Source organism: Lepidochelys kempii, chromosome 14 (genome assembly GCF_965140285.1).
Source record: "Lepidochelys kempii isolate rLepKem1 chromosome 14, rLepKem1.hap1, whole genome shotgun sequence".
NCBI lineage: Eukaryota > Metazoa > Chordata > Testudines > Cheloniidae > Lepidochelys > Lepidochelys kempii.
The window spans coordinates 12544163-12571165 of record NC_136393.1 but is presented as its reverse complement, the minus strand read 5'-3'; the positions used below and the strand labels follow the sequence as shown (position 1 = coordinate 12571165).

The 27003-nt window shown below is 41.7% G+C and overlaps 1 long non-coding RNA gene across 3 annotated transcripts in view; it reads left to right on the top strand.

Moving 5' to 3' along the window:
* LOC140897767 (uncharacterized) overlaps positions 1-27003 on the top strand; it is a 155988-nt gene that overhangs the window by 53761 nt on the left and 75224 nt on the right. For 2 of the 3 annotated variants that reach the window (XR_012154803.1, XR_013634558.1), the window contains exon 2: positions 13434-13518. This is a non-coding gene — a long non-coding RNA (uncharacterized LOC140897767). Of the gene's footprint in view, positions 1-13433; positions 13519-17827; positions 17970-27003 lie in introns of those variants that run through there. The other variant, XR_012154802.1, reaches the window with a different exon arrangement.

The following is a 27003-nucleotide window of genomic DNA, read 5'->3' as shown; positions in this document are numbered from 1 at the left end:
GAATCCTAGTATAATATAAGTGGTCCTCATACTTTGTGGTACTCTAGATAACCACCTGATTATCCTAAGGGGTACCCCTTGTTCCTCTGAAATAAAGGCATGCCCTTACACAATGTAAAGAGATATAGTCAAAATGTACATTCATACACTTCCCTCCCATTTTATCTGGATGGGGAACCAAAGTGGGGGGAAAAAAAGGGGGGGGGCAGCCAACACATGCTTAAGAGGATGCTTTTATGTCAGCAGTCTCCAAAGAGTTAAATACCATTTTCAGGAAGGCTTGAATACATCTTTCAGGTGATGTCAGATATCCCTTTAGATATGTCATCTTTGTTTCATTTTTGAAACTATTTGTCACAGTTACAGAGTGAACCATGCCTTATACCGCTTCTTCAAGTACACCCTCTAGGTAAAAGGCTTTTCCTGCATCTAGCTCTGAATGGAACCAGGCTGTCCAAACACACTTTGCATTTCTGAGCTGCAGCCCCCTCTTTCCCAATTGTGCTAATGCAACATGCCCTAGTCCAGGGGTTCTCAAACTGGGCGTCAGGACCCCTTGGGGTGGTGAGGTTGTTATATGGGGGGTCATGAACTGTCACCCTCCACCCCAACCCTGCTTTGCCTCCAGCATTTATAATGGTGTTCTAAATTACAAACACTTTTAAATATATTTAAGGGGGGGTCGCACTCAGAGGCTTGCTACGTGAAAGGGATCACCAGTACAAAAGTTTGAGAATCACTGCTGGCCTAGCCCTTTCACTTTGGGGACCTGCAGCTAGTGAGTTGACCACTGAGATTCAGTACTGGGTTTACAATGGTGCCAATGGCAACGTGGCGCTGGGCCCACATTCAGAAGGGGCCAGGTGCCCAGACCGGGGACATGTCCCCTTGCTCCGCCCTGCCTGCAGCTCACTCCTTTCTGCCCCTCCCCTTATCCCGCGCTTGCTCCTCTCTGCCTGCTCCCCCATGCCCGCCTGTTGCTCGTTCCTTTCCACCCCGTCCTCCCCATGAGAGTGGCGGGCGGGGCCTTGGGGGAAAGAGGCTGAACAGGAGGGCGGGGCCACAGTCCTGCTGTGACTCAAAACCAGCATGTTCAAAACAAGCATTGTTTATTTATTCCCCGCAAAGGAGAAAGCACATAAAACAAAGGACGTAAATCTGTTTTACAAAAACTGGTAAGGAAAGATTAAGAAGTAATTTTGCTTCAGCCCAGCTAACTCCTTTCTCTGGCTGGGAGAAACAGACTGTCCTGCTCACAGCATATTTCTGCCTCTGTGTGTCTCTTTGCCAGCCTGTCGGCTTTTGCTGATGCTCCCATAGCAATCTCTTTTAGCTCAACCAAGTCCCCTCCCTTTCCTAGGCCCAGGGTCTTGTCTACACCACAGGCGCTACAGTGGCACCATGGTTGCGTAGACACTTCCTAGTGTGATGGAAGGGGTTTTTCCGTTGCTGTAGTAAATTCTCTTCCCAAGAGGCGATAGCTAGGCTGGCAGAAGAATTCTTCCATTCACCTAGCAGGTCTATACCAGGGCTTAGGTTGGCTTAACTACGTGTCTCAGGGGTGTGAATTTTTCACACCCTAAAACATAGCTATGTCAACCTAAGTTTTAGGTGTAGATGAGGCTTCGGTGTTCTTTTTGATCTTGCACTTCTCAGCTTTGGCATAAGAGCTATGTCACTAGAGTTGGGGTCAGGGAGTGTCTCTTCATGGTTATTATATAGGCTTTGTCTACACTACGCAGACAAAGCACTGTGCACAGACGCTTTTCGTCAGTAAAACTTTTATTGTTTGGAGTTGTTGTTTTTTTTAACACCCCTGAATGACAAAAGTTTTGATGACAAAGTTCCAGCGTAGACAAAGCCATACCTGGTTATTGTATTTATGGGATGTTCTTTATCTAGGCCATTGTTTTACCTTTCCTGTTTGGTTCCTTTAACAAAGCCTTTTGATCTAACTTCATAGCAAGTAACCTGTCATAACAAATACCCAGAGGCATGTACCATGGTCATAAATAATACAGATATTTCCCAGTTTGTCACATCAGATTACAGTACATTTGTCTGGGATCAGAATAGATGTTTATATTTCACACTTGCATGGAAGCTGGAGTTTTGTAAGAAATATAATCTCCTGTAATAAGTTTAAATTTAAGTTTTTAAGAAGACAGGTATGTATAGCTTTTGTATGTTTGGTGTCACGTGGGGTAAAGATAAAGAATTTAAAAGTGAGATTAAAAGCTCAAAAGGTCATGGGAGTCTTTACTTAATCTTCCTGGTGTTTTCAAACATAACAGACAGATTTGGTCTGCCACTTCAGCACTCATGTTCCTTTAACACATGGTGGAATGTTAGTTGCCAAAATATTCTGATTTGAAAGGGAAGTTCACTAGGAAATATGGTGTTTTTTAGCTGGCAGTATACTGGTCATGAGTGATATTTACAGTACAACAGTTGCTTGCCTTTTAGGACACCATAGCCTGCTACTTACGATTTTAAATTTTGAGGCTTGATCCTAAAAGGTGCAGTCGTTTAGCACCTTGTACAATCAAGTCCTTCCAGATTGTGGTTTATTTTCTCAAGTAGTCAATAGCAGCAATACAGAAGGCTTTCAAAAATGCCTTAAACATGTCACTCTGGCTACAGCATCTCTTTAAAATGTTTTACCCTTCAGTCATATTTACTGAAACCTTTAGAGACCAGTAAATGTTGGCTGCAGTACTAATTTGTTATTGTGTATCACTCTGTGTATTCAGCAGTATCTCAGGCATACCTTTAGTATATCATATAGTTATAGATTTATTGTACTAATAAAAATACATAGAAGTTATGGCATGCTTCAGGTCCCTTACCCACCAGAGACACTTCCTTCAGAATGTGAAAATAAATACCCAGTGCTCATACCTTATTTATAACCTATGTTGCTTCAGGTTCTTAATACTTTAATAATTAATCTTCACTAATATAAACACCATTAGAATTTATTTGGTAAGACATGACATCTACATTACCTCTCCTACAGTTAAAATATTTATTTGTAAAACAGGGTTTCTTTCTACAGATTAAGTGCCCAAATCTGCTATCCTTACGCAACTGGACTACTCCAATGAGTAAAGACTGTAGACTGGCCAGAGATACTCGTTATAAACCATTACTGTTCTGCTGGAGACATATTGAACCCAAATTGTTCTCCCTCATCTCTAAAATATATATTAAAAAAAACCAAACAGCTAGACTGGCGAATACCAGACAATTAGTGATTTGGGAACTTCATACTTGCTAATGCAAGGAATCACAAATAAACATACTATAGCAGAAATGCTGAGCACAATGTATCTGCCAGAAAAACGTGTTGAGGATGTATCTTCCTCATGTTTAACTGTTTACAGAGATAATGTTGTGGAAAGAAGTTACTAGAAGAATACAACAGGTGTGGCTGTGCTCAAGACACAAAAATCAATTAAATAAAACGCAAGTGAGAGCTATTTAGTATTTAAGAGCAATTCAGCAATATAACTGGCTATGCCTTTAGTTTGACTGTTGCTTTACTCTGGTTGGTGCTTTGGCTGTCCCTAGGTTCCTTTTTACATTGTTTCATACTAGTGCTACCAATATCCTTGACTCTTCACATCTCAGTGACTGTCTCTGTTAGTTGATCTCTCTGACTCTTCTCTTTCTATTGTATGCCATTGGAGAAGTTAATACTTTGTTCAATTGTTTTTAAATTTGGTGTAATATAAATCTTGTCTCTAAGTGGTTCATTTATTAAAGCAAATACTGTATCCTTCCAAATCCAGATCATTAGTGCCTTTTTTTGCTTGGTGGTGATTGCCACTTAAATGAAACCCAGAATGGGATTCAGGTATATGTGAAATCTGTGGAAGGATTTCAGTCTAGTTTCCAATAGACTTGCATCTCCATCATATCTGGACATCTTTCTTAGTAGTTTCCTCAGAGACACCCAAAGACTGACTGGACAGGATGGTGAGCTGGTCTTGCATACCTTCAACAAGATCGGGGTGAGGCATGTTAATGAGTGACAGTAAGCACAGGAAGAAAAGGAGGACTTGTGGCACCTTAGAGACTAACAAATTTATTTGAGCATAAGCTTTTGTGAGCTACAGCTCACTTCATTGGATGCATGCTGTAGCTCAGGAAAGCTTATGCTCAAATAAATTTGTTAGTCTCGAAGGTGCTACAAGTCCTCCTTTTTTTTTTTCGGATACAGACTAACACGGCTGCTACTCTGAAACCTGTCAGTAAGCACAGGAAACTTGTATTTCTCTTGCTTGTTGTGAATCTGATTTGTAGTTAGAGGGCTTCAGTCTCCAGTTCTGATCATCTGACACCATTCCAGAGTGCTAAGAGTCACCTAATATATACTAAAAAGAAAAGGAGTACTTGTGGCACCTTAGAGACTAACCAATTTATTTGAGCATGAGCTCTGAAACCTAATATATACTGCTGACTTTCTGAGTGTTTTGTGGCACTGACGTGTTTCCTTAGCAGACTCCTTCCTTGTTACAGAAGTTGTTCAATGCTTATCCCAGAACAAACCAGGGAACGCTATTCAACCTCCAGATTCAGCGTCAGGAATATAAAACATCGCAGTGATGAGGTCTGAGTTGTAATGCTGAAGAAAGTTATGGCTATTAAATCTCAGGGGAAAACTGAGGAGGTGAACTTTTGCCAAAGTGAATATATACAGAACCATAAGGAGAGAAAGTGAGGGGAAGCAAAGAAAGATTGAAGGTCAGACCTATCAAGCTCTGGGAGCATGTTGGAGAAGAGAGATTAGTGACCACAATAATGAACTTTTCTGGAGACACAAGATTTAAAAGCTTTAATTGAAACATCAGCACTTGCCTTGACACTGGGAGCATGGCAATCCTTCTCACAGAAATGCATAACAGTAGCAAGAGTCTCAAATGACAACGGCTATAACTTAAGGAATACTTTTTATTTCCTTTAAAAAAAAACAACAACAGTAGTACTGGCAGATGCTGGACTTGGCAAACTGCCCAGTGTTTCTCCCTCTTCTCCTTATAACAGGATCCAAACCCTGCTACCTTCCCTAATGCTAGTGATGTGAGATATCTCCATATACATCACAGATGACTGAAAGCAGAAGCCTTCAGGATATTTTCTTGTTGCTCGAGAAAACAACAATTTTGCCTTAGTTGGAAATCCATCTCCTCACTTAAGCCTTTCGGAGCCAATGTCTGAAGGGTGTTATACCAACATGTTTCCCTTTTGGTGAAGTTTATTCTTGCTGTTCAGTGTCAGCTTCTCTACTCCTGTATGAACAGTGGGATATGTTCCATGTCTGTGACCTTGAGGCTAGAGCAGGAGGGTTGCTTCCTCCTACTAAATGCCTTTCCAGAATTTAATCTAAGCCTTTGCTTCTAATAGCAGCACTCAGCCTGCATCATCTCTCAAGGAGTGATTATGGGTTATGAGTAATATTTGGGTACAGTAGGCAGGTTTATTTTATATTTACAGAGACCTTGGCTGAGATTTTCTAAAGTGACTTGTGATTTTGCAAGCCCAACTTCTGACACCTTAAAAGAATCTGATTTTTCATAGAATGCGGATTCCCCTGCCCTCTGAAAATAGGGCCACTATAAGACACATTAGGGTGGGCTCTCAAAATCATGAATCACTTTTGAAAATCTCAGACTTGATTTCTCCCTGCCCTCCCCGCCTGGTTTTTGAAGCCTTAAACGTGGGGAGGAGGATGGTCATGTTGTTCAAAGCAGAGGATTTGGGAGTCAAGAGAGATGAGTACAGTTTCCTGCTCTGACACAGACTTCCCATGTGACCTTGGGCAAGTCGCTTAATTTTTCTCTAGTTGACCACCTCATCTTGTAGAGTTGTGAGGATAAATTCATTAATTTTTGCAAGGTGCTCAATTACTATGGCAATGTGGGACACACAAGTCTCACATAGACTTGCTATGAGCAGATGAACATTGAAAGGATCTTTGCTCATTCATTACTGCTCTTGGGCAATGAACCCTAGCCAAATGTGATTTGTTCTGTCTGAGCCTTTGTGATGTTTAAACTCCAGATTTGAATTTTGCACCTTGAGCACCTGTTGAACATTGACTCATGAGTTCTTCCTGTTTTCTTTTTGAAGTTGCCCTGTTCGTTAGACCTCAAAAGTAAGTTTAGAATGAAACTTTGCAAGTAAAATATAGGTCATAAAAATATAAAGGAAATCGGGCTTAATGACCAAAATTCAGTTAAAGAATATGAAATAGTGAACTGTGGAAAGCAGACAGGAGAGCAGATGGGAATTTTTGGAAATTGATGAAAGAACAAGTTACCTGAGAAGAATAAGCACAGGAGCGTATATACTCAGGAGGTTAAACACACACGAAAGGAAATGAGAGGAGAGATGCAATGAACTGCTGCTTATCATATGAAAGATAAGGAGAGAGGTAGCAAGGGAAGTTTTGTTTTATTAAAAAGGAATTTAAAGAAAACTCAGAGGAGCAGGGGAGGAAAACAAACTTTTGCTGAAGGTAAACAAGAGAGGATATCAGTGTACAATGTTTTTAAAATGTTACTATTTTTAATTCATAAAGATAGCAAGATGCATCATTTGTGGAACAACTATGAAAAAGAAATGGGATTGCTCATAATTTGTTTATTAGTAAGGGATCATATTAATTAAATAATATTACAGCAGATAAACAAGACTCGGAAAATCTATTGAGAATTTTCTCCCATTCCTCCTACTGTTTGTTAATTTAGGGACCAGTCCTCTCATAGAAACCAATGGCAACACTCACTTTTTCTTCAGTGGTGCAAGATAAGGCATCAGGTGCTGGTAAAATGGACCAGCTTGAAAAGCTCCATTTATGCATAGAACATGCATTGCCACTGAATAAGTGCTGTATACAAGTCCCACCTTCTCCTCCCCATGTGCTCTGTGTTCCATCAATGTGCCTAGGGCCTGATCCACAGAGTCCTCTAGGTGTGAGACAGTAATTAACTCTCCCTAGGCCATTAGTGTATCATAATGCTTAGTATGTCTGCTTGAGGCTGCCAGCAAAGGAATCCGCTGGAAAGGTTTTGTGATATAGTTATGTATCCAATGAGACTCACTTCATATCAACCATGGAACAGCTGTGGCAAATGGGGAAAGAAATTAACCTGATTTTACTCTGTGCTCTATTCACCTGATTTGTATGGGACATTTTAGGATCTGCTTTTCAATAAGGTTGTGAGAAAAATCCTTTCTGTTTTTATAAAAGGCCATTAATGTACCCCTGACTGTTTCACTGACTTCCTCCCCCTCAACTGTCTTTTTTTTATAAGCATCAAGCTAATTAAATACTCCTGCACTTTTAATGTGGATTGTAAAATGTTAATTAAATGTAGCGATTAGAGAGAGAATAATGATGGCTGCCACACATAGAGAGAGCACTAAAAAAATTCCAAACCCAAAATGGCATTTCAAGACTTTCTCTGGGGTCAGAAATAGCCTTCAAGGAGGAGAGAATAAGCAGCATGTTTCAAAGGGACCCCCCCATCAGAAGCAGGTAGTGAAGGGAACAACTTTTCCTCTTCCTTCTCTCAATGCATCTCCCTGCCCAAAAACAATTATTTCTCAAAGATGTGAGTGATTATATACCTTTTTCTGCTCTGCAGCTATTTTTTCTAAGCTTTCAAAGGTCCCTGGAAATAGGCCTGGCCAGGAAGCATGGATTAGAAAAACTGTTTTATTGGAATGGCCATACAAATATAAAAGACAACTTTACAAGATGTGAATCTGGACAGTGATCTAAGGAAAATGTGATGGGGGTCAAATTTTGTGCTTTTTAAAAATGGTATTAATAGGGGCCTTTTGTAAGCAAGAACACCCCATACTTGGAGGTGATTTATTTAAAATCAAATGTGACTTTTATTTTTTCTTCCTGTACTGTGTTCAGATAATGGTGATGGTGGGGCGGGGGTGTCTTTTTCTTTTGTGGGCAATACTCTGCGATTATTTTAGTTTTATAATATAAAGTCATATTTCTATGGCAGATATATAATTAGGTCATAAAAGAATTGTTACACACATGGCTGCCATGGGAGGTTTCTGAACCCATGGGACATTAGAAAGTCCTGGATCTAATTTATCACAATAATAAAAGAACATTCTTCTATAGCAGCTAGGTGATTAATACAGTAACTAATTGTTTGCTATCTCTTATATAGTCATTGTTTCTATCCCTTCCAACAATCATCGTCCTACTATGTACCATCTCTTTCACCCTCCCCAATTCCTCATGCTAACTGCAGTGTTTGGTATACTGGTAAGTATCTTCTGAGGTCACTGGGGTGACCTATGGAGTGCACAAAGTAACATGGTGCAAAGACAGAGCAGCAACTAAGGCTTAAGAACTGCTCTGATTTCCATGGTCTCTGTCAGAAAGAGGTGGAGGAAAACTGTATCAAAGCATAATGTAGCCTTCAAAGTGCAAGACACTCCAGGGATTATCTTGTATTTCTTATCCATCCTCATCTTGGAGGTCTTAGCTACCAGCTGAAATTAAGCACACAAAATCTAAGGTCAGCTACACTATATGGAGAATAGGAGTACTTGTGGCACCTTAGAGTCTAACAAATTTATTTGAGCATAAGCTTTCATGAGCTACAGCTCACTTCATCAGATGCATGTAGTGGAAAATACAGTGGGGAGATTTATATACACAGAGAACATGAAACAATGGGTGTTACCATACACACTGTAACCAGAGTGATCACGTAAGGTGAGCTATTACCAGCAGGAGAGCGGGGGGGGGGGGGGGAGATGGACCTTTTGTAGTGATAATCAAGCTGGGCCATTTCCAGCAGTTGACAAGAACATATGAGGAACAGTGTTTGTGTGTGTGTGTGGGGGAGATAAACAGGGGGAAATAGTTTTACTTTGTGTAATGACACATCCACTCTCAGTCTTTATTCAAGCCTAAGTTAATTGTATCCAGTTTGCAAATTAATTCCAATTCAGCAGTCTCTCGTTGGAGTCTGTTTTTGAAGGTTTTTTGTTGAAGAATTGCCACTTTTAGGTCTGTAATTGAGTGACCAAAGAGATTGAAGTGTTCTCCGACTGGTTTTTGAATGTTATAATTCTTGATGTCTGATTTGTGTCCATTTATTATTTTATTCTTTTATTGTCCAGTTTGACCAATGTACATGGCAGAGGGGCATTGCTGGCACATGATGGCATATATCACATTGGTAGATGCGTAGGTGAATGAGCCTCTGATAGCGTGACTGATGTGATTAGGCCCTATGATGGTGTCCCCTGAATAGATATGTGGACACAGTTGGCAACGGGTTTTGTTACAAGGATCGGTTCCTGGGTTAGTGGTTCTGTTGTGTGGTGTGTGATTGCTGGTGAGTATTTGCTTCAAGTTGGGGGGCTGCCTATAAGCAAGGACTGGCCTGTCTCCCAAGATCTGTGAGAGTGATGGGTCGTCCTTCAGGATAGGTTGTAGATCCTTGATGATGCACTGGAGAGGTTTTAGTTGGGGGCTGAAGGTGACGGCTAGTGGCGTTCAGTTATTTTCTTTGTTAGGCCTGTCCTGTAGTAGGTAACTTCTGGCTACTCTTGTGGCTCTGTCAATCTGTTTCTTCACTTCAGCAGGTGGGGATTGTAGTTGTAAGAATGCTTGATAGAGATCTTGTAGGTGTTTGTCTCTGTCTGAGGGGTTGGTGCAAATGCGGTTGTATCGTAGAGCTTGGCTGTAGACAATGGATCGTGTGGCGTGGTCTGGATGAAAGCTGGAGGCATGTAGGTAAGCATAGTGGTCAGTAGGTTTCCAGTATAGATTGGTGTTGATGTGACCATCGCTTATTAGCACCGTAGTGTCCAGGAAGTGGATCTCTTGTGTGGACTGGGCCAGGCTGAGGTTGATGGTGGGATGGAAATTGTTGAAATCATGGTGGAATTCCTCAAGGGCTTCTTTTCCGTGGATCCAGATGAGGAAGATGTCATCAATGTAGTGCAAGTAGAGTAGGGGCATTAGGGGACGAGAGCTGAGGAAGTGTTGTTCTAAGTCAGCCATAAAAATGTTGGCATACTGTGGGGCCATGTGGGTACCCATAGCAGTGCTGCTGATTTGAAGGTATACATTGTCCCCAAATTTGAAATAGTTATGGGTGAGGACAAAGTCACAAAGTTCAGCCACCAGGTTTGCCGTGACATTATCGGGGATACTGTTCCTGATGGCCTGTAGTCCATCTTTGTGTGGAATGTTGGTGTAGAGGGCTTCTACATCCATAGTGGCTAGGATGGTGTTTTCAGGAAGATCACTGATGGATTGTAGTTTCCTCAAGAAGTCAGTGGTGTCTCTAAGATAGCTGGGAGTGCTGGTAGCATAGGGCCTGAGGAGAATACTTATTTTAAAATGGCTTCTTTGCAACAAAAAATGTTTTTGACCTATCTAAAAAAAAATCAGATTTTTGAAATTTACACATCGATACACTTCTTAACCACAGCAAGGTCTGACCTATAGGCAGCCACTTCAATTTCTTAATTAACAATTAGGTCTGATTATTTCTCTTTATGCTGGGATTTTATTCTATTTTATGTAGATCCTTCTACTGCCTTCCTCACCATAGTATCAAAGCACCTTTCAGTAGTGCATTAAACAATGTTACTAACATCTGAAGTGGTTGCATATGTTTGTGCTGGATGATATGCATGCTGAAATAGAGCTGGATGAATCCTATGCTTTCTATAAATTGTTGAGCTGTTCTTTGATTGGATTTCATTGGGTTTTTTTACTATTTGGGCTGGTAGCTGTGGTACATGAATAACCTCAACTGTTACAGAGAATAATGTTTTTGTGTTGGAAAATGTTTATAAAACTCTTCATAGCTTATTGTCTTCTGCTATCCAGTAGCTTTGAAAACTCATTTACTGCCCTAGTAATGACGACATATTGTAGGACACCTGGTTGTTGATCCAGGTCCTTGTGATATTGCCACTTAGAGTTGCCAGTTGCCTGGTTTTTAACATGAATGTTGCTAAAAAGTTGCTTTTTGCTTTCTATTGTTGGTTTAAAGTTTCCAGACCAGTGGTGAGCTGGAGCCGGTTTGCGCGAACTGGTTGTTAAATTTTGAAGCTGGTTTAGAACTGGTTGTTAAAGGGGTGGGCAAACTCCAGCCCGCGGGCCACATTTGGCCCGCAGGACTGTCCTGTCAGGCCTGCCTGAGCTCCCGGCTGGGGAGGCTCCCCTGGCTGAGAATCCCTTTTTAATTTTTACTCACCTGGTGGCACTTTGGCAGCGGGTCCTTCACTCGCTCTGGGTCTTCAGTGGCACTTCGGCGGCACGTCCTTCAGTGCCGCTGAAGACCTGGAGCGACTGAAGGAACGAGTTCTTCAGATTTTGGCAGCTCATCACTGGATATAACCGCAAATTTCCACCAAAGATAATTAGCCATTTTCATTCTTAAACATCCTATGGAGACGCGTGTACATCTTAGCTTTCAACTAACTCTTCTCTCGGATTTCCAGTAGCCCCATAACCTCACCATTTTGTAATGTGGTTATATTGTTTGGCAAATTTGTCAACATGTAGCTCTTTGTAAGTGAATACAGAACTTTGCCAAGGATTGCCCAAATGTAAGATTTATAGGTCTGACAAATGGTTGTAATATATAGATGATGAGCTCATTCTTGCTGGATTTGTTCTTTGTTGTTATAATGACTTTGGATCTGGCTGCTGAAAGCCTCCAATCATCCAAATACAGTTGTTCATGTTGTACATAATAGAGTGCAAATATGTGAGAGCAGACAGGAGTTAAATGGATGGCTAAAAGTGAGGATGGTTCTTTCACATGCATGAGCCTGTAAGTAAAACTCATGGAGCATATGAAAGAAGGATTGTTCCATGGGCAAATGTCTTTTAAGGAAAACAGGCATTTCTCATGGAAGAATAAACCCCTGGGTTGACCTTCTTCAAAGCAGACTAGCCTAATTAGAATATTTTTCCATTAAAATTAATAGAAGATGTATCTAAATCTGAATCATGGTCAGAGAGATGAAAAGTGTCTGGTCACCTGCTCACATACAGTTCATCAGAATAGAATGATCTGTGCTAGAAGTTTGTATGCTGCACAATTAGGCTCACACTTAGTATGCACCTGAGGAACTAAGAGGGAGAGAAGAGAGAATAAATATCCGAAGATTGATACAAATGACAACAATTGGAATTGATTGTGGGAACACAGTGTTTACTGAAATAACATTGACTTGGTGCTACTGAGGAGGCTATTAGTGTTGAGACAAGTGACTCTGGCTGCATATGCTATTTAACCAAAGAATGGTCCGTTCTAGAAGGCAATGTAATAGGCTTCATGTGAAAAAAAGGGAAAATCCTGGAAGACCCAAGATAGCATGGTAAAAGCGTGTAGGGGAAAACAGAATTAGAAGTTTGACGCCATCGGGCAGTGGGCATGGGACCCTAGAGGAAAGTTGTGCAAAATAATATATGAAAGCTGAAATTCACTTACAAGAGAAGTATGCTAGCATGCAAAGGCAGCACATAAAATGAACGGTATTTGTATCAGAAAAAAGGAGCCAGCTATAGTATACTATCTGAGAATGAGGCATATCTTTCTTGTTCGTGACAATGAAGTTATTCTGAGTGCATATTTATTGCTGCAGATGGCACTGTTTTTATGTGATACTTTAGATTAGGCTCAGATTGATAACCAGAAAATCTCGAGTACTTCACACACCTTAAAATGAATCTTAAAATTTCTTTAAATATTAATGCCTTCCTTCTAAGGTGAAAGATGACAGTACAGACAAGGATTTAATGGACTGATTTTATATTAAAAAGAGAGAAATAGAATATGAATCCCAAATCTGTTGCTCATCCTACATTTTTAATTACTCCTCCTAGCAGTATGTTTCATCTCTGAAACCTGGTCAAAATTCAGTGCATGCATATCTGCATCACGTGGACAAAGCAGAACGATTCCAAAATTTTGCAACACTTGTCCAGTAGCTTTTGTGATACAGTCAAAGGTGGGGGCAGAAGATCAGTACTTAAAGGACTCGAATTATATCCAAGATTAACTGGAGCAAATGGAATGCTGCCGTAGTGCCAGTAATGAAAAAGAGTGGGGATGTCTGTATCTGTGGTGACTGGCCAAGGTTACCATTAACTCAGCATTACATCCGGATCAGTATCCTTTACCCAGAATAGAAGATATAGTTGCCTCCTTAGCTCGTGGCAAGAATTTCTCCAAGACCAACCTGGCCCAAGACTATCTACAAATGGAAATATGAGACAGTGAGGGCCATTAGAGGGCTCACAAACTATTTAAAGGGTTACTCCCAATTCCTATGCACTATGTGGGGAAACTAGCAGGAACTTTTCTCAACCCCAAAGTAAATTTTTTTTTCATGTTTTTCTCTTGTTCTAGGTATTTACTTTGTAATGAGAATTCACAGTAGCTTGAATTTGGCTTGAACATTAGCAGATGTCTGCACTGGATCAAGTGATGCATGGTAAGTTGGCCATTGAGTCAATGTTGTTTTAATACCTCCCTGTGGGAGGTAACTGCTGTCTTAATACCCTTGGGTAGTTTGCGCTTCCAACTCCATTGTTAGCTATTTGCAACTCCATGGTTTATCTTAACAAGGATGGTACATCTGCTGTAGGCTTTTATGTTGTATACAGGCACAATAAATTATACTAAAAGATCAGAGAGTGGGTGCAAAGATCACACGCAGGTCAGTACCTGGATGGGAGACGACAAAGAAACACCTGTGTACTGCAGGAATTAGTGTCCGGGCCAGTAGATGGCATTGTTCCTTCTAAATCTGCATGGAATTAATGCTTTTCATGTTCAATAACAATGCTGTTGGGGGTTGTGGTGAGTAACAGTCTTGCTAGAGGTGTCACTTTTTTGGCTGAGACGTAAAACAAAGGCATTGTCACATGAGCGAATCTGAGTTGATTTATGGTTTTAAGTAGAATCATGGGTAAATATTTGCAGTGAAAACCACAGGCCGACTTAGACTAACAGCTTGAACATTTTGATTCAAACCTATTCATTAGAACCAAAAGTAGAGTGAACAGACATCCTGGTTTTAAAGGGACAGTCCTGTATTTAAGCCCTCAGGTGTCCTGACTTTTTCTTAAAAATGGGCTAATTGTCCCGTATTTTCTGTCTTCCCCTCCATCAGTACTGGCGGGTCCTGCTGCTGGTGGATCCCTGCTCACCAGCCACCCGCCCACTAGTGGTGAGTTGGGGGGTCCAGAGGCCAGCGATGGGGCTGGGTGTGCAAGACTGGTGGTGGGGCGAACACGCAGCTCACAGGGCCGGCCGCTCCCCCGCTGGTCTGTCAGTGCAGTCCACACTGCATGCCAGCTCTCAGCCGGCAGGGCTCCGCCACCTGTCCTGTTTCCAGCTGACACTGGCTGCGTGCTGCAAGCTGAGGTGGCTGGTCAGTGCGGGCAGATGTCAGGTAGCGACCAGTTACATGTCACCTGTGCTGCCCACCCATCGGCCCTTTATGTGCTTCCTCTCTGGCTGTCCTCTCCCTGCTTTGTCCCTTCACCCCACAGCCCTGCTGTTCCTCCATATTTCCCGCAGCAGGGCGCGCCCTGCTCCCAGCGCTGTGTGGAGAACCAGCCCCTGGTTGGAGTGCTCGGCTCACCAACAGCCTGGCTGGCAGGCTCTTTCCTTCCCTCACTGCCTCTGGTTGGGCCGGTCCCCCGAGCTTTGCACAGCGCTGGCATGGGGAAGCTAAGCTCTGGAGTGATGGGGGAGGGGAGCAATGTCCCGTCTGTTTGCACCCCGAACTTGCAGGCTCCACAGCAGCCGCCGGGGCAGGAGCTTAGCACCCTCTTCACCTGCCTCCCATCTCGGTCGTTCCCCCAGGAAGCACGTTCCCTAGGCACCCTCCTCTGCTGAGCCACCTCTCTGGCCGGTTTCACTGAAGTCAGTGTTCCTGCAGTCAGGTTCCTTGGGCCCTGGTGCACAATGCATCCTTAGGGCTTAACCCCTTGCTGCCTGCGATGTAGCCCAGGGACAGGAGGAGGCTGGGCTATATTGGTTGCTAACAGCAGCCTGAAGGTGTTAGCTGCCTTTTCTCTCTGTGAGGGCAGGAAGGGACAAGTTGCTTCCAGCCACACAGGAGCGGTGAGGAGGGGAAGAGATGAGCTCTGCTAAGACACAGGCCAGGTCATCCCTTCCCCCTTTTCTCCTCCCCTGCAGCTGGAAGCAGCTCCCATCCCTTCCCTCCCAATGTCAAAAGGATGCTGCAGGCCACATTCTGGCAGAAATTGGGGGGGGGCATGTGACCCTGCATGTTCTTTCCCCCCCACCCCAAATGTGTTGCCTCAGGAAGATGTGGCACCAGGTACCAGGAGGGGCAGGTCCATCCTGGAGGCCCAGCCAGGCATGGAGGGCGGAGAGCCCTGGGCAGGGAGGGTTGGGTTGGTCGGTTACCTCCCCTGTGTGACAGAGGGGTGTGTGTGTGTCACCCCTCCCCGTATGAACCCTAAAGCCTTAAAGATAAGAGGGTAAATAAAAAGAATCCAACTAGGCAGTATTTCTTTTTCACAGGGGCTCAGTAAACTTGATGTTAATTTGAACGTTTGTACGATTGATTGCTGTTGAACTTGCTTGAATCTGAGTAATTTTACCAGGTGTCCTGTATTCAGCACAGGAAAATATGGTCACCCTAACCAAAAGTAAAACACAAAACTGCTGCGTTTCCCTTGGTTTTGTGAAGAGCTTGAAACCAGGCGATACGTCAAATTTCAGTCTATCATCAACACGCTAATATTTGGAGAGCTGCATGCATCTGTGTGAACTGAAACAAAAAGTAATGTTGGCATGAGCCCATGTAAATAAAGTTAAACTGCCAGTTCTGCAACAGCTTTAGTATCGGCCATGGTGTTCTGGCCAACCTGCCCACTTAAAATTCACCCAGAGTTTCAGCTGAAATACAGTATACTTCGCTTTTAATTGTAGGGCAGCGCCATGCACTGTTAAACGGAAGTTGTTTCAACCCCAGAGGTGACTTCATTTTGGTGATCTATGAAGTAGTTGACCATTGGGATCCTTCAGGTTTAAATGCTGTATAAGTATAAGGTGGTGGTGTGTTCAGGCTCCAGAAATCTAGTGAGAATGAGCACATTAAATATTGATGTGTTTTGCAGACTTTACTTCTAACTCTTTCATTCTCTCCTCTTTTTCCTCCCCCCAACTTTAATACTCTCTAGGTTACTAATACTAGTACACAGGTCCTTACTGTGTCCTAGTACTGAAGTCCTTACTCAGGTAGTGCACTCCTGAAACATATTTTCAGTTTTGACAAAATAAAGACTTTAGGATTGGGTCCAATAATGTTTTTGTTTTGTGGGCGGAGGGTGAGTGTGCATGATACTAACACAATAAAACTTATATTATGCTTATATATTGTATATGTCAAGTTTTGCTACAGTGGCTCAAAAAAAATACTGTTTCCAGTGGTATGTGATGTATTGGGAATTTCTTCAGAAATATAAGCACATGTTAGTTGCAGACATGACCATCTGCATTAGTATCTGTGAAGGAATGTTTGTATAGGTCTGTAGTGGTCATTAAAGGGTCAACATTTATCGACAATTGGGACACAGATAGTTTCTATTCTAAATGTAGAGGAAAAACAATGATGATTTCAGTTACCATTAGGTAGTGATTGTTTTCAGAAGCTGACCTTTCATTAGTGGTCGTTGTCCATGAAAGTAAAATCTGCAGTTACAGTAAAATCTGCAGTCTGAGCAGAACATGTATTTTTAGTTCAAAGCTGTTGGAGCAAAACATCCTATGGAAATTGCTTTTTGCTTGAGCAAGCAAAAACAACTCACAAACAAAACCCCCAAAACAAACAAAAAAAGCCTTTATTGTTTTCTCCATGAAACAGGAAGATTGGGTTATACTTAATGGGTCACCTCAGATGTGGAATTTTTTCACTGCTGAATAATCTATTTAGTTCATTACTTTTTGAAACATTGCGAGAGTCTGGAAAAAAATCTTAATATTCTGTGGGTTCAGGATAAGCGCTAATGAAAATTTAAATTAAAAAAAAAAGCGCACTCGGCTATTGAAATTAGTTTTCATCAAGTCCAGTCATGTTTGAACATGAATGAGATTTTCTAAGTGTGTGGTTGTCATTAGATATTGGCCTATATTCTTTTCCATTCATATTCTTACACTATACCATTCCTGTGCTGTCTGAATGCTCTGCATCCATATGCTCCTGAACTTAGGGACAGTTTGGGATCAAATGGACTGAGACCCATCTCTGGTTGATTATGCCATTACAAGTCTCTTACATTTCAGGCTTCTAGGGCTAGATTCAGAAGGGGAACTTAGATGTTGCCAGGCTCAGCTTTGTTGCAGTTAACTTTCGGGAGCCCTGCCACTAGTAGTATTCACAACCCCAAATGAGGCACCTGGGTTCCCTACACAAAGCGTGGGGAGAGTTAGGTGCCTAAAAAAGGGATTCATAGAAGTCAGCACATTGAGCAGGGACCTGCTTAAGCTAACCAGTAAGAAAAGTGGACAGAGTGGTATGACAGAAGTCGCACACTTCAAAGGGAGTGAGGCACCTACCTCTGCTCAGGATTCAAAGTCATGAACATTCTCTTGAAGTTAATGAGTAAGCCAGTCCTTCCTCAGGAAAAATGGAAGAGGAGGAGATGGTGCCTTCTTAATACTCAATCATGCAGTGATTAGAACTCACCCAAGATGTGGGAGATCCTGGAGTCATCCTCTCTCTATCTCTGTCTCAGTGACTATATAAGTATTTCATACAACAGGGAACAGCGACAGCTGGAGAGATTGACAGAGACCCATCTCAGAATACCCTATAGCCCAATGGTTAGGGCATGCAGCTGGGCAATAGAAGACCTGAATTCAAGTCATCTCGCTGAATCAGGCAGCATACGGATTTGAATCCACGTCTTCCACATCACTGGTGAGTGCTCCAGTCATTGGGCTATTGGATAAAAGGGAGGAGTGCATCAGCCCCGCCTCTTCCTTTTGTCATCTTTTGTGTAGGTTAAGCATGCTTTGAGCATGCCTACTGGATTGGGCTGTGCTGGGGACTTTGGAGGGAACTCCTAATTCATGAATCCTCTTGGGTTTAGGTGTGAGTTAGGCACCTAGCAGCCTGACATGGACTTATGTGGCTTTTTGTATGCCCGCCGGCAGAAATTTTAGGTTCCTCAGGGATTTTAGTAGTGGAAACCCAGATGCCTCCAGGGTTAGCTGGCAGCAGAGCAATGTGAATGTCAGTTGCACCTAAATGTTGGATTCACGGTACCTAAAACGGCAGTGAGGCATTTAAGTCCCCTTTGTGAATCTAGCTCCTATTGTGTAGGAAGCTTTATTTTTAAACTTTTCTCTTTATTTATTGGCTGTTGAAAGGTAGGTGGTAGAAATGAAAATGTCTCAAGACTTCTCTGACAATTGACCTGGAATCGTCTTCATTATAGTGGAAAGATATTTGTGATGAAGAATATAAAGCTGAGATTGATAAACAAATATATTTCAGCACCCTTTACAGCATCTAGTTGGATTTTTTTTTTTTATCACCATGCTGGTCTGCAACTGCACCACCAGCTATCAGATAAAACGATCTATTGAGGTCCCTTTCCCCAGTTCCTGAACTAAAGGTTGAATACTAGTTGAATGACAATGAGCCATAAAAATAAGCTTTGTGGAGAAGATCAGCTAATCATACTGTTGCAGGAATTTAAATGCATTGCCTCCTTTGAATTTGTTTTCACCTTAAAGGGTAAGTCATCTTTCTCATTATTTGTAAAACTTTGAATAAGTGGGGGAGAGAAAATAGATGCACAAAAGAGAGTTTCTTGACATTCTTGTCAATATACATGTTTGGAACTGACAGCATGAGAAATTGTCGTATCAGTTTAAAAAAATGAAACTCCTCAGGGCTCTGAAAACACAAGATGAAGACAGTAGCATCTGTATGCTAGGGATGTGATATATGAATCTTTCTAACCATTCGAGGAAGATCAGTGACTGCCACACATGCTTTCCCTTCAAACATCATTACAGTAATTAGCATTATGAAAAGTGTTATAATAATGGTGGGTGTGGGTGTGTGTGTATGTGGGGGGGAGTTTGCAAGCAAATAAATACATAGGTGAATAACATCCCAGGCATAGGTGTAGGAGGAATTTGTAGTTAATTTTCCGTGGGAAACTACATAATGCTGTAAAGCACAGTATAACTTAACGAGCTTATTACCAGCCTACTTATCTTATGCATTAGCATGGTATGCAAAGTCATGGAAAAGTAATTTCTGAAGCACAAGGTAATTGAGAAGCAAATTTGAATATAAGGCAGGAAGAAGCGTAATATTAGAGACATGCAGAAATGTAACCACTGCTCACTAGGCTCCAGTGATAGGCTGAACTTTAAATGTCTTGGCTCTGGGGGATTTTAAGTCAGACCATAATGCTGCTCTGGCATTCCTGGTTTGTTTTTAAATTTTAAGTTTCAATTTTTTTTTTTTAAATCTGAGCCCCATCCTGCACTGTGTTGGACATCCCTCAGATCCCGCTGAGGTCAGTGGGAATTCATCTGGTTAAGGAGCTCAGGATTTGGCTCAATGGGTGCTGAGAGTTCACAGGACCTAGCAAGATGGGATTTGTGGTATTAACTATGTTGATGTGAAGGAGGAAGTTCCATGTTGATTTTTGTGTTATGTTTCTCTGAAGCAGTAGCCCTACTGGTCCTGTATTTTATGTAAGGTTTTGTGTAAAGAAGTATGTACAGCACAGTATCATTGATTTTGTTTGTAATGCTCGCATAAACTTCTTCTTGAGCTCAGCATGGCAGTTACCACTTGGCCTTTGCAATCTCTGTGTGTTTCAATATTACAGCAATACGTAACTCTTATGGATCTCTACTTATTAAGGAATTTATTAAAAGGGAAATACAATGTAACTTGCTCTTAGAATTGTTCTCAAGGTGCCTTCTCTTAGTGGCTGCTCTAAAACATTCCCTGTGAAGTTTTGTTTGACTATTTTTGCAAGGTAACCAGTTTCTGCTGGTCCTTTCATTTTTGAAACCTGTCGTAATGTGTCTATTTCATGGGCCTAATCCTGAGAGCTGCTAAGCACAACTTGCTGCTGCTCAATTTGAAAAACCTGAGGATTGGGCCCAATTATGCTATCCAGGGTTGCAATTGCTCAGTCTCTCTCCACCCAGTGATATCTGGCATTTAAATGCCACCCTCTATTTCAAAGGAGCACAAAATGCTTTATAAACTATAGAGATAAATTGCCCCCTTGGGAATGAAATGCGGCTGCCTCTGGGGTGGTGAAATGCAATTGAAAGCAATATAACAACACAGCTGTCAGATCCACACTTTATGTTTGGGTACATGCAGGGTAGGCAAACTTATGTAGTACATAAATTTCAGCCATGAGCTGAAATAGTCATTGCACTGCTACTGGCAGAAGATAAAAACAAAATCAAGCATTGTAGTTTACAGGAGACTAGCACCTTCTCTGGTTCTCTCTTGCCTGGGTATGCGGGGAGTTGCTAAGGAAAAGTACTGGGCGCTGCATTGTTTGTTGTTGTTTTTTAAAGCACCTTCATTTTACAAGATGTTTTGCACTGTGGGAATTTCACCATGAAATTGGTCAAGATTTAAGAGCATACTTACTCACCTGACGATACAGCGTATTTGAATGCTTAGCTCTATAAAACAAGTGTTACCAGGACCACCTTTTGACAAAGCTTTTCCATTATTTCAATACACCACATAGCCATAAAAGCAGCTAAAAGAGTTTTGTGTTTTTGTTTTTTGAAACTCTTCAAGGTCATTATTTGAATAGGAAGGTAATTGGATTTGAGACACCATAACCTGTGGGATGTTTATGACATCCCTAATGAATGGTACAAGGTACCACTTGTTCCAAATAATGTTGAAATTAGCATTGAAATGACTGTTGTCACTTTAAAGTTTAGATATGAAAAACAATTAGCAGTCAATCTTTTCTGATTTTTAGAATACTTTCTACATGGGTATCCACTCTAAATGGAATGATTAAACTATTTTACTAGCTCACTAACTCTTTCACAATTGCTTACCTCTCTTTATTGTCCAGCTACACTGAAAGAAGGACGGGAGACACTTGATATGGTTTTAATCAGGCCACAACCTTAATATTAGATGTCTGGGACTACTCAATAGATAAGTGAACAGTACAGGTAACTCCATGCTCATTCACTATCTACCCAGACAGCTTCCACTAGCCCCGCTCTTTTTCCATCCAGATGTCACACTGCCTAGTATGGGACACAGCTAAAAATGCCAATCGTAGGTCAGACTGCCATAAAACAGGGCATGTACCCCAAACTGGTGGTATGTTCTATCGTAAGATTTCACCAAGCCAATAACAAATGTGTGCTTCCAAAACACTATACTAGTTATTATGAGGCCACAGACAGTCTTCTTCAGGCACTCTAGCCCCTCATGCACCACCCAGACAAACCAGAATTCTGTGATAAGTGATTATTAAAACCAAGAATCACACACATTCAGTTCTTCTGGTTCCAAAGCACCAGACACACACCCCAGGTCAAAATATACTTCAGATCTTATCCAGAACTCACGCTGGTAGCCAGTCCTTTAGTAAACTGAAAACTAAAGGTTTATTAATATATCTAAGGGAAGGTGAATGCAGTCCCCCCTCCCCCCAGCACAAACACTTATGCAAAAACCAAGCCTTTTGTAGCTACTCTCCGAGGAGAGGATCATTATCTGCTGATTCCCTGTTCCCAGAGTCTCAAAATTAAAGCCCAAGCTGCAAAAAGGGAAAGTTAACCTATTCATGAGTGTGCTAGTTATGAGCTAAAGCTGTTATGAACTTGTTACCACAGAAAAAACCATTGGTTAGGTTTGAAGGACCGACTCTGACCATAATACTTGTTGGAGTTGGGAGTGATCTCTGGTAAGCTTATTAGCATGCGTGTGGGTTCTTTTTATTTTTAAAAAATATGTTTTCTGTTTACTGATTTCACCTTAAGAATAAATGTGCTTGCTTAGGAAGAGCTGTGTGATACTGTGTAACTGTTGGCAATTAATCTCTGGAGAGAAAGCAAAGCTCGGATCCTGGCCTGTTTAGGCAGTCTGGCTTACTGGAGAGATCACAGCATAGGCAGGGAACTGTGCAGCCTGGAAAAACCATGGTCAGGAGAGAGAGACACAAACAAGTCACTACCATGACATGTGACAGAACAGCTGGGAGCCTCGAGTGGGTGCCTTTGAGGGACCACAAGTTCTGTTGCCCTGAGCTGTGACAGTCATTTTACAATATTTATGAAACTGCTTGCAAAGAACATTAATCCTGTGCTATATTTTGTAATAATTTCAGGCTTACTCAGGGGTGAAAGTAAAATTTCTCTCTTACCAGTATGGGGGAGACAGCCTTGGGTGGAAGGGACGGGGCTGGGGGGGGGGGGGGGGGTCAGCGTCCCCCAGCCAGCCCGCTCGCGCCATCTGGGGCTCCAGTGGCGATTTAAAGGATCTGAGGCTCCAGCACCGCAGCGGCTGGAGCCCCAGGCCCTTTTAAATCGGTGGCTCCAGGGTAGCTGCTCCTTCCCCTCCCCCCCCGTTGGTGGCCCGGGTGGGGTGGAAAGAGGCATGGATGTTAAAGCGTTGCCGTGGCAGTGCTTTAAGCAGGGTCTTGTCACGGCAGCGCTTTAAAGTCAGTGGTACAGGCCGGTACAGGTGGCCACTTTTTGCCGGTACGCTGTACTGGCCCATAACACCTTACTTTCACCCCTGGGCTTACTTCTGTTAAAAGAAAACAAAAACTAATGTGAAAAAGCCCTGAGAAGTTTTCTGAGGGCTCTGTGCAAGTTTCAACCCATGGAAACTCAAAGCAAGTTTTACTGAATACGCACCCTACTTCTTAAGCCCTTTGTCATGGTAGAACACTTAAGGTTTACATCACATGAATTACTTTAATATAATTTCCACTAAACAGATTCTTCCAAGATGGCCCAAGGAGGTGTAATTTGTCAGGTTCTATGCTGTTCTAAAAATGCACTTCGGTATTTTTCATCTGACATATTAAAAACTAAATTCAAAAAAATAAAGGAAGTAAAATATGGGATTATAGAACTGTAGGGCTTAAAGGGACCTCAACAGATCGTCAAGTTCAGCCCCCTGTGCTGAGGCAGGACCAACTGTAACTATAACATCCCTGATAGGTGTTTGTCCAACTTGTTTAAAAAAAAACAAAAAAAACACAAAACCCCAAACCCTCCCATGATGGGGATTCCACAGCCTCCCTTGGAAGCCTGTTTCTGAGCTTAACCACCTTTATAGTTAGAAAGTTTTTCTTAATATCTAACCTAAATCTCCCCTTGCTTCAGATTAAGCCCATTACTACTTGGCCTACTTTCAGTGGACATGAAGAACAATTGATCCTCTTTATAACAGCCCTTAACAGTTTGAAGACTGCCCCCCTCAGTTGTCTTTTCTCAAGACTAAACATATGCCCAGATTTTTTTAATCTTCCCTTGTAAATCAGGTTTTCTAAATCTTTTTATCACTTTTGTCACTCTTCTCTGGACTTTTTCCTAAAATGTAGTGCCAGAATTGGACACAGTACTCCAGCTGAGGCTTCACCAGTGCCAAGCAGGGCAGGACAATTATCTCCCATGTTTTACATATAATATTTCTGTTAATACACCCCAGAATGATATTAGCCTTTTTTGCAACTGCATCGCATTGTTGACTCACATTCAATTTCTGATCTGCTATAACCCCCAGATTCTTTTCAGCAGTAGGACCACCTAGTCAGTTATTCCCCATTTTGTAGTTGTGCATTTGATTTTTCCTTCCTAATGAAGTACTTTGCCCTTGTCTTTATTATATTTCATATTGTTGATTTCAGAACAATTCTCTAATTTGTCAAAGTTACTTTGAATTCTCATCCTGTCCTCCAAGGTGCTTACAACTCCTCCCAGCCTGGTACCATCTGCAAATTTTATAGACATACTCTCCACTCCATTATTAAAGTCATTAATGAAAATATTGAGTAGTACCATATGCAGGGCTGACCTCTGCAGGACCCCACTAGATATGCCCTTCCAGTTTGGTAGCGAACCACTGATAACTGCTTTTCAGTATAATCCTTCAGTCAGCTGTGCACCTACCTTATAGTAATTTCATCTAAATCACATTTCCCTAGTTTGCTTATGAAAATGTCATATGGGACTGTATGAAAAGTCTTGCTAAAATCAAGATACATCACATATACTGCTTCCCCCCAATCCATTAGGCCAGTAACTCTATCAAAGAATGAAATTAAGTTGGTTTGGCATGATTTGTTCTTGACAAATCAATGCTGGTTATTCCTTATAACCTTGTTATCCTCCAGGTGCTAACAAGCTGATTGTTTAATAATTTGTTCTAGTATCTTCCAAGGGATACTAGATTCCATGCCTACTTCCCAGCCACAACTAAGGGCCAAGTTCAAACTTGTTAGAAGGGGTTGCAACACCATTGACTTGAGTGCTGTGGAATATATTAACCCCAGACCTGAATTTGGCCCAAGGTCTCCTGAGCCACTTCTAGCTACATAGTCACGTTCAGTGTTTTGGAGAACGCTTGTACCTCTCGATGTAGATAGAGGTAGGGTGTGTGTGTGTGTGTGTGTAGAATGTGAACTACAACTTCATGTCACAAAGAACTGCACTCACGAACAATTGCAGGGAAAAACTTGTGCATCAGTCTAATTGGGCCTTAAAATATGAGGATACATAAAATCACTCATTTCTGTAGTATTTGCAATATTCTGGAAACAAACTTTGTGAAACAGCTAAACACTACAAAAATAACTACTACATCTGCTGTTTTTTATTCTTCCTCTTTCTTCTTCCCATTCTTTCCCTTCACATTTTTTCTTTATAATATATATTTCAGTACATCTTTTTCATCTTTTCAGTATTTTTGATTTCTCTGTTCTGTCTTATCAAACCTCTCAATTCAGGTTATTCTGTCCTCCTCTCTTCCCTTCTACCCAGTGCTCTGTTCCTCCTTACTTGAATTATTTTAAACTCTCTTTCTTCTCCAGGTCCCTACATTTTCCCCACTCTTCTGGTCCCTCCCTTTTCCTTTCAACATGCTCCCAGTACCCACTGCTCATTATGTGGGCCACCAACTCCCACTTGTGCTCCTAGCTGCCCGGATTCTTCCATCTCATCTTCTAATTGATGACTCATTTGGGAGTGCCCCTCAGTGAAGAAGTTCAAATTCAGCCTATCTTCCCCTGACTTGTTTGGCCCTCACTTAGCTCCTCTGTGCTGTGCCTGTTGGGCTTAGAGTAGCCGCCTCAGGTGCCATGGCAGAGCATGAGGGCACCAGACAAAAGAGGAAAGATGTTGAGGGTGAAATTCTTAGCATGACAAAAAGTTTCTCTTTGCTCACAGAGAGGTACTGCAGTGTTAAGGGGCTCAGTTTGTTACTTTTGGAAAGTTTTTCAGGTCTTTCATTTTCATGTTAGGGTTTGGTCTTAAGTTTTAGTGCAGAAGATAAGGAGAGTGTGGGTCCTTTGTGAGTTGTCTTCATGGGGGGTATCACTGCCTTTTTCACGTTGGTAGCTAGCAGGGACACCATGATTTTCTTCAGGATGTGGATTCAGATTCTAATCTTAGTTTCATTGACTAGTGTAACTCCACTGAAGTCAGACAAGTTATTCCAGATTTACAGCAGCATGAGATCTGAATCTCACTGGCCCATGTTGTTTTGCTGGTTTTTAGTCTGGTGACATGGGGTATCGTAATAGCCTATCCATCTATCTTAGCTTTATTTGATGGCATGTTTCCTCAGGCTAAGCAGAGTCTGATCGTGGGAGACTTGGTTTTCTTTCAGACTTGAAGCCCCAGGCACTGGTCTGTGCAGATGAGCCTTGTGCGAAATGTAGTGCAAAAGCATAACAATGTTGAATGCCAATTACAAGATTCTGCTGGTAGCTTGCTATTTGAATGATTTTAAATCCTTGCCCACAGAATTCAGACTCTGCTTTACCCTTTGGTAAAGGTACCCGTGAGAGAGATGGTATTTTGCACTCTTTAAAGAGAGGAATTCACAGAACTGCCTGTCTACCCACCCCTGTTGAAATGTTCATTTGTAAATCAGTTGACGGAATGTCAGTGCTTTAGTTTTTAATTCAAGCATTTCAGCTGAACGTCTTCATCAGAAGAGCATGGACGGTGCTTGGATGAAATTTGATTTCTGTGGCTTTGTCTTCAGTACATGGAACACAGGCGTAGAGCATAAATGTTTAATGAACGGGGCCATCCGTCTGGCAAAACTTCGGCATTAAATGTTGTTGTTCTTCGTTACTGTCAAATTTCAAATTATGCCTGAAAAGAATCAAGACCTGAAATCAACTTCCCTTGCTGCTGTATTATTGTGTCATTAAAACGGAAATAAAGGAGAGAGGGAAAGGGAGAGCTTTGCTTTCTCTTTGTTCCTATCACATTTTCTAGTGTATTGCAAACATTTCTTTTCCACTGTGCTTCTGTCTCTGTCTTTCTCATTCCCTCTTTGTATATCCTCAAAACAGGTTTTTTCAACTATTTTAATAATTAATATGCCATTTCCCCAATAACTTCTCACTTTGACCTAATATCTAGGACTATACAGTAGAGATGTCCAGGTTATGATAATGCCTAGGACCACCTCTTTCTGATGTGTAGTTTGCAATTGCTTATTTCTCCAGGGTAATTTGGTCTGTTATCCAAGAGCCTTTGGAGCATGGGGAGTTTGATTTTTAAAGCCACCTATCTAAACTATTTGTGCCAAAGGGCGAGGGGGACATATCTTTCCCCTTTTCTAATGGACCAACTGCATGAAGAAATCTTGAGGAAAATCTTGCTTAGACCTGAGACATAAATGGTACCATCTCATTTTCTTCCTTAAGGCCTTTTGATTTTTAAA